Below are 9,359 nucleotides of genomic sequence, written 5' to 3'. Positions count from 1 at the left end.
ATCCTCTTTACTTGTATCTTATCTATTCCCTTCATGATTTTATATGTTTCTATAAGATCCCCCCTCATTCTTCTGAATTTCAATGAATATAATCCCAATCTACTCAGTCTCTCCTCATAAACCAACCCCCTCAACTCCGGAATCAACCGAGTGAACCTCCTCTGCACCCTCTCCAGTGCCAGTATATCCTTTCTCAAGTAAGGAGACCAAAACTGCACACAGTACTCCAGGTGCGGCCTCACCAGTACCTTATACAGCTGCAACATAACCTCTCTGCTTTTAAACTCAATCCCTTTAGCAATGAAGGACAAAATTCCATTTGCCTTCCTAATTACTTGCTGCACCTGCAGACCAACCTTCTGCGATTCATGCACAAGGACACCCAGGTCCCTCTGCATAGCAGCATGCTGCAACTTTTTACCATTCAAGTAATAATCCTTTTTACTGTTACTCCTACCGAAATGAATGACTTCACATTTATCAACATTGTATTCCATCTGCCAGACCTTTGCCCACTCACTCAATGTATCTATGTTCCTCTGCAAAGTTTCACAGTCATCTGCACACTTTGCTCTGCCACTCATCTTAGTGTCATCTGCAAACTTTGACAACCTACACGTGGTCCCCAACTCCAAATCATCTGTATAAATTGTAAATAATTTCGGTCCCAACACCGATCCCTGAGGCACACCACTAGTGACTGATTGCCAACCAGAATAGCACTCATTTATCCCCACTCTCTGCTTCCTGTTAGTCAACCAATCTTCTATCCATGCTAATACTTTACCCCTAACGCCATGCATCCTTATCTTATGCAGCAGCCTCTTGTGCGGCACCTTGTCGAAGGCCTTTTGGAAATCCAGGTACACCACATCCACTGGGTCCCCACTGTCCACCTTGCTCGTAATGTCATCATAGAATTCCAAAAGATTTGTCAAGCATGACCTGCCCTTCATGAACCCATGCTGCGTCTGCCCAACGGGACAATTTCTATCGAGATGCCCTGCTATTTCTTCCTTGATAATAGACTCAAGCATCTTCCCCACTACAGAGGTTAAGCTAACCGGTCTATAATGCCCCATCTTTTGTCTACCTCCCTTTTTAAACAGTGGCGTCACATCTGCTGTTTTCCAATCTGCTGGGACTACCCCAGAGTCCAGTGAATTTTGGAAAATTACCCCCAGTGCACCTACTATTTCTCCCGCCATCTCTTTTAGTACCCTGGGATGTATTCCATCAGGGCCAGGAGACTTATCAATCCTTAGCTCCATTAGCTTGCCCAACACTACCTCTTCCGTAATAATGATTGTTTCCAGGTCCTCACCTACGTTCGTCTCTTTGTCAATTACTGGCACGTTATTAATGTCCTCCACTGTGAAGACCGATACAAAATACCTGTTCAATGCCTCGGCCATTTCATCATATCCCATAACTAAATTCCCCTTCTCATCCTCTAAAGGACCAACGTTTACTTTAGCCACTCTTTTTCGTTTTATATATTTATAGAAACTTTTGCTATCTGTCTTTATATTCTGTGCTAGTTTTTTCTCATGTTCTATCTTACTTTTCTTTATACATCTTTTTGTGGCTTTCTGTTGACCTTTAAAGTTTTCCCAATCTTCTAGTTTCATGCTGTTTTTGGCCACTTTGTATGCCTTCTCTTTCAATTTGATAGCCTCCCTTATTTCTTTAGACACCCATGGCAGATTACCCCTTTTCTTCCAGTCCTTCCTTTTCACTGGAATATACTTTTGCTGAGCACTTTGAAAAATTGCTTTGAAAGTCCTCCACTGCTGGTTGAGTAGATTAGGATTATTTTCATTAGAAAGACGGAGGTTGAGGGGGGGACCTGATTGAGGTGTACAAAATCATGAGAGGTATAGACAGGTTGGATAGCAAGAAGCTTTTTCCCAGAGTGGGGGATTCAATTACTAGGGGTCACGAGTTCAAAGTGAGAGGGGAAAAGTTTAGGGGGGATATGCGTGGAAAGTTCTTTACGCAGAGGGTGGTGGGTGCCTGGAACGCGCTGCCAGCGGAGGTGGTAGATGCGGGCACGATAGCGTCTTTTAAGATGTATCTGGACAGATACATGAATGGGCAGGAAGTAAAGAGATACAGACGCTTAGAAAGCAGGCTTCATGTTTAGATAGAGGATCTGGATCGGCGCAGGCTTGGAGGGCCGAAGGGCCTGTTCCTATGCTGTAATTTTCTTTGTTCTTTTGTTTGTTCTTTTGCTCGTCAACTGTCCCACCATAAAATCTTTGTTTCCAGTCTACTTTAGCCAAGTCCTCCCTCATTCTATTGTAGTCCCCCTTGTTCAAGTGCAGGACCCTGGTATTGGATTTTATCTTCACACTCTCCATCTGTATTCTAAATTCAACCACACTGTGATCACTCCTTCCAAGAGGATCCCTAACTATGAGGTCATTAATTATTCCTGTCTCATTACACAGGACTAGATCTAGGATAGCTTGCTCCCTCGTCGGTTCCATTACATACTGTTCAAGAAAACTATCACGGATACACTCAACGAACTCCTTCTCAAGGCTACCCTGACTGAGCTGGTTCGACCAATCTACATGTAGATTAAAATCCCCCATGATAATTGCCGTACCATTTTTACAGGCATTAGTTATTTCTTTGTTTATTGCCCGCCCCAATGTGATGTTAATATTTGGTGGCCTATAGACTACACCTATCAATGACTTTTTCTTCTTAGAGTTTCTAATTTCCACCGAAATGGATTCAACCTCATTCTCCATAGAACCTATATCATCTCTCAGCACCGCCCTGATGTCATCCTTGAATATCAGAGCTACACCATCTCCCTTACCTTCCTGTCTGTCCTTCTGAATAGTCTGGTACCCCTGGATATTTAACTCCCAGTCGTGACCAACCTGTAACCATGTCTCCGTAATGGCTACCAAATCATAGTCATTCGCGATGATTTGTGCCGCTAACTCATCAACCTTGTTACGAATGCTCCGAGCATTCAGGTAAAGTGCCTTTATGCTAGCTTTCTTACCCTCATGCTTTCCAACATCTCTAATAATAACTCCTGAGTTATCCTTCCTTTCTGCTTCTTTCATAGTCTGCCTTGAACTTAAACCCTCCTACACACATGTTAACCTGCTGCTTACCTTTTTATTTACCATCATACTCCCTGTTGTTTTCCCTTTCCCTTCCCCCCGAGTCACTAGTTTAAAGTCCTAGAGACCACCCTATTTATCAGTTTCGCTCGAACGCCGGTTCCAGATCGGTTCAGGTAGAGACCGTCCCATCGGTACAGATCCTCCCGGTTCCAAAACTGATGCCAATGCCCCATGAAATGGAACCCCTCTTTCCCACACCACTCCCTTAGCCACATGTTTACTTCCCTAATATTCTTATCCCTAAGCCAATTTGCATGTGGGTCGGGCAGTAATCGGAGATTATGACCCTCGTGGACCTGTTCCTTAATTTCATTCCTAGTGCTTTATAATCCCCAAACAGGTCCTCCATCCTAGCCTTGCCTATGTTGTTAGTCCCAACGTGGACCACAACAACTGGATCCTCCCCCTCCCGCTCCAATATCCTTTCAAGCCGGTCAGAGATGTCCTGCACCCTGGCACCGGGCAGGCAACACACCATGCGGGACTCCCGATCCGGCTTGCAAAGGATACTATCTATCCCCCTAATTATAGAATCCCCTATAACTACCACTTGTCTTTTTGCTCCCCCCTCTTGAATGGCCTTCTGCACCATGGTGCCATGGTCAGTTGGCTCATCCTCCCCGCAGCCCTTTTCCTCATCCACACAGGGAGCAAGTATCTCGTACCTATTGGATAAGGTCAAAGGCTGAGGCTCCTCCACTCCTGAACTCAGGATCCCCCTACCTGCCTCACTTGCAATCACACCCTGTTGTCCCTGATCACTAACTGAATTTGAATTACTTAATCTACCTGGTGTGACTGCCTCCTGAAACAAAAAGTCCAGGTAACTCTCCCCCTCCCGGATGTGCCGCAGTGTTTGAAGCTCAGATTCCAGATCATCAACTCTGAGCCGGAGTTCTTCCAGCAACCAACACTTGCTGCAGATGTGGTCCCCGCCGTTCACAATGAGGACAGCCAGCTCCCACATCATACAGCTACAGCACATCACCTGCCCAGCCATCTCTACTTAGTTAATTACTTTATTACTTTATATAAATTTATGAGTTAAATACTTTCTGATACTTGTCTGCTATGGTGTTTTTCAAATAACCAATTAATAGATAAATCAAAAAAAGAAAGTTAAAAAAAAGTAAATTATTAACCAATCACACGATACAGAAGAAATGAAAAAGCTTACCTTATCAACACATCAGAGTCCTTTTTTTTTGGTTAGAAGAGGAGGGCGGGTGGGAGACACTACACGTGTAGTGTCTCGGGTTCAGCCACTGCCCAAATATATAGGTTTTTACTTACCCAGCAGTCCCCTGGTCCGCCGAATCAAAAGGTAATCTACTTTAAGCTGAAACTGACTTCCCAGCTGTTAACTCGCTCGCACTATCTCTGCTTCCGAAAAAGCTGCTGCAACAAAAGGCAAGTTATTTTAAACTGCCCAAATATATAGGTTTTTACTTACCCAGCAGTCCCCTGGTCCGCTGAAACAAAAGGTAATCTACTTTAAGCTGAAACTGACTTCCCAGCTGTTAACTCGCTCGCACTATCTCTGCTTCCGAAAAAGCTGCTGCAACAATCAACTCTTCCCTTTACCAGCCCTATGCTGCCTCATTCATTTCTCTCCAGGTCTCTGTATTCTGCCATTCAAACTCTCATCTCTACTTGCTCCATCGGTTCCACCCGCTCTAAGTTTGTTCAAACATATGCATGTTGCATCATTTGCTAATTTCCAGCTGCTGGTGGGAATGCCTGTCAGGAAACATGCATGTGCTTCCAATGGATGAGGCTCCCACTGGAAGCACGTAGTCAGAATGTTATCCCTTATGTACAGGTGCACTGCAATCAATAAATGCTGTGAAAGTAGGTAAGTGCACCCATGCAAATGATAATAGGGCAATTACTTAACACCAATTATAAAAATGTTAGTCATGATGGGAACTCAGCATCGGGAACACTGAAGTCAAGAATTTAAGGATTTAAGAGATATATTAATACCAATATGATGGATCGATTTTTTACAATAAAATTTCTTGTATGTGCTTTGATTGTCAAGCCATCAATTTTATCAAATATGTCACTGAGTTGCCATTTGAAAACTTTCTTCTTCCTCATTGTTTATATGTTTAAGTCCATCTTTTTCCCTACTTTCTGGTTGGTTATTTTCTACTGTCATTATTCATTTGCATAAAAACAGGAAAAACTTGCGTTTATATAGCATCTTTCATGACCATAGGATGTCCCAAAGTGCTGAAAGCCAGTACAGTACTCTTGAATTGTCGTCACTGTAGTGTTGTAGCATTTTGAAATGGCAATTGCATTGTGCTTTGTGTACTCTAGAGGCTTCTGTAGAACACACATGCTAGCAAAGGGAAAGTGAAAGAGAATAAAGAAGAAACCTTTGTGTTCAGCAGCATGCTGTGTCTATCTTTGCCTCATACCTTCTACTAAACTCAGCTAAATCTCACTCCAGTCCAGAGGACATCACAATGGTGACATGGTAAAAAGTAAAAGGATAGTTAAAAAACAGAAACATTGCTTTCAGGTATGAAATTTTGGAAGCTTTTGTCTACTTTTATAAACAGCATTTTCAGTTGCAGACTATGTTTGACTGACAAACAGGAAGCTTGCACAATGTATACACACACACTGATCACCCCAAAATAACAATCCAATCCAAAAAAAAACTCGGATCATTGCAGAGCAGTTTCCTCTGAAAGGAACACGATTCCGGATAAAAACAGATAGTGCTGGAAATACTCAGCATGTCAGACAGCATCTGTGGAGAGAGAAGCAGAGTTAACATTTCAGGTCTGTGAGCTTTCAAAAGAACTGGCTAAGGTTAGGAATGTCTTAGGTTTTAAGAAAGTGAAAGGGGTCTGGTGGGGAAGAGAACAAAAGGGAAGGTGTGTGATAGGGCAGAGGGCAGGAGCAATTAAAAGACAAAGATGTCATGGGACAAAGGCAAAGGGAGTGTTAATGGTGGTGGGAAAAGACAAAGCATTGGTCTAGAGAGAGTGCTAATGGCTGAATAATGAGCAGCTCTGTCCAAAAGCACAACATGAAAAACCAAGTTTAAGGCAGGCACATGGTTAGAGTCCAGAGCTACTGAAGTTAAGGCTAACGGTAACTACCACACTCCAAGTTCAACACCTTGGAAACTATTCATCGCACACTTGCCAGGAAACCACCTGCAAAGCAACAACAGCCGCCTCACAAACAGAGTTGCTATTTGTCCAAAGAATGTTTCCACTATGGCAGTGTTTACCCACACTGGACAGAGTGCCCTGTAACTGGTAAACAGTGTAAAGCCTGTGGAAAACTCAACCACTTTACTCATGTTTGTCGTTGATCAGTAAAATCAACCATTAAAACCAAAACTAACAAAAGTGTGCCATGTACCACAGTAAAAAGGCAAGAAAATGTAGCCAATGTAAACTTTAGTTTTCTCTCGTGACACAGCAAACAGCCACATGTGGCAGGGACCATTGGCTGCTCAGACGTAGATGCTTTCATAGACACAGGAGCATCTGTCAATGTCAAAAGCAGACAAAACATTGAACAAACTTCAGGATTGCCCCATTCTCTGCAAACCAGGGGAATATGAAAATTTTCCCTTACAACAGTGAGAAATTGCTGAAAATCCTCAGAACTTTTGAAATGCCAGTCTCATTCAAAGACACTAGAATGAATGCTCTACTGTATGTCATATCTGAAGAATGTGACACAATTATCAGTTTCCACACAGCAACAGATCTGCACAATTGCTGTCACATACCCGTTTCTTTTGCAAACCAAAAATATTCTCGAACTGTGTGCTGATTGCTTCACTGGTATCAAAAAGCTGAAAGTTGTAACATGCAAGCTGCATGTTGACACTAATGTGCACCCAGTTGTGCATCAACGTCAACGAATACCATTTCATGCTAGGAAACAGACAGAGAAGGGACTTCTGTGCCTACTTGACCTCGACATTATTGAGAAAGTTGGGGATGAGCCTACTCCTTGGGTCTCACCGAGACACTCTCAAGAAAATCAAGTGCGAGAAACAGATTAGAATCTGCATTGATATGCGATCACCAAATCAAGCCAGACAACGAGAAAGATGCTTGAAGGAGTATCACCTGATCCACGGAAAGTTGAAGCCATTGCAAACGCTGCAGATCCTACAAAAGGAGGTCTGGAGTCTGCGAGGACTCATCACATACTGCAGTCGCTTCATTCCTGACCTGGCTGTGTTATCTGCCCCCCTCCCCATATGCGATCTGACAAAAGAGACCACCGAATGTGAATGGGACAAAGGGGGGTTTTTACGGCAATCGATGATAGTTTCATGGCATTGTTTATTGATTGAATTTAAATTCCACCAGCTGCTGTGGTGGGATTTGAACCCGTATCCCCAGGGCATTAGTCTGGGCCTCTGGATGACTAAATCCAGCCCCTAGTTTCTGAAGATGAGCAGGAGAGCTCTCCATGGTATCTTGGTCAATATTTATCCCTCAGTCAACATCACTAAAACAACATATCATTATCACATTGCTGTTTGTGGGAGCTTGCTGTGCAAAGATCACCACGTTACAAGAGTGACTGTGATTCCTTGGGACTGGAGTGAGGGTTAGCGAGTTTAGTAGAAGGTATGACACAGCATGCTGCTGAACACAAAGACTTCTTCTTCATTCCCTTTTACTTTCACTTTCCCTTTGCTGGCCTGTGTTCTCCAACACTACATCCCTCCCCTTCTGACTAAATGAGAGACAGCATGTTTCAATGCTTTGTTTCCAAAATGTAAACAATAAACTTGAAATTAAATACTTCATCTCGTAACATAGTTACTTAAGTATGGTGGGCATTTTCTCTCACGAGTAGGGTATCGTTTGACATCAGCTTTAGTCTGAATTGACTCATTCTTCATCTGAGGTGTCAATGTCAGAATCGGATTCAATACTTGCGAGTGGTGTTTTCAGTGCTTTGTGATGATTTGTGAGTCGTGCTTAGCAGTGGTCATTGATCCTTTTGTGTTGGGCACAACAAATGGCTGGATATCATAAGGGGTTGTTTGTTTTCCAACATGACCATCACGTTTCACAAGTACTTTACCTCCTGGCTTTATTGGTGTCGTTTTTGTTTCATGGGATGTGGGCGTCACTGGCAAGGCCAGCATTAGTTGCCCTTGACAACTAAGCGCTTTGCTCAGCCATTTCAAAGGGCAGTTAAGAGTCAACCACATTGCTGTTGGTCTGGAGTCACATGTAGGCCAGGCCAGGTAAGGATGGCAAATTTCCTTCCCTAAAGCACATCAGCCCCCCCCCAATGGTCATTTCACTGCCTGATATTTGCAAAACTTGCCTTATTCCCTACATGAACTTTACCCCCCAACCTTCTAACTTTTGCCCTTCAACCCCTTCCCACCATCCCCACATCCAATAAAAAGTAATTTCCCCACTCTCCCACCCCTCCCACCCTGAAAATTTTATTCCTCCCCCCCTCCCCACCAGGTTCTCGCCTCAGAACTCCGTACTGAGTTCCAAAGGCGTGCAAAGTACAAACGGCGGCCATAAAATCAATGTGAGACGGAGGCCACCTGCAGGTAAGTTTATTTACATGTCTTTATTGTTAATTTGAATATTCAGATGAAGGGCCTGCCGCTAGGCAGCGGAGGGGCCGTACCGAGGTACCCCTGCCACTGGTAATATGCTGCGGGCCCTTCTCGATGGCAGGGATCGAGGCGGGCTTCACCCCACAGAATTTTACCGCCTCCCCCCCCACCCCCACCCCCACCCCCGCCATGACCCGTGGCGTCGAGGGGCTGGTAAAATTCAGCCCTCGGTCTTTTACCTGCACTTGAGGAAGAAAACAGGGCCTCAGTTTAACACCTCATCCAAAGGACAGCACCTCCAACAGTGTAGCACTCCCTCAGTACTGTACCACAGTATCAGCCTAGGCTTTTGTGCTCAAGTCTTTGGAGTCAGACTTGAAACCACAACTTTCTAACTCACAGGCAAGAGTGCTACCAACTGGGCCATGGCTGACAATCAAATGATAATCAAATCATGAAACATGCTCCACCCCAGTTTCAATTTTCTCCTCACTCTGCAAAAGGAAAATGACTCAAGGCAATACCTGCAGCACAAAAACCATCCTTAAAGGTACAGCTGCCAAGACGCTCGCCACTGGACTCAGATTGAGGGTAAGGTTTTCCTGAATAATGTTACTTTAAAT

This window comes from Heterodontus francisci, chromosome 18 (genome assembly GCF_036365525.1).
Source record: "Heterodontus francisci isolate sHetFra1 chromosome 18, sHetFra1.hap1, whole genome shotgun sequence".
In the NCBI taxonomy this organism is placed as follows: domain Eukaryota; kingdom Metazoa; phylum Chordata; class Chondrichthyes; order Heterodontiformes; family Heterodontidae; genus Heterodontus; species Heterodontus francisci.
Note: the sequence above shows the minus strand (reverse complement) of the source record.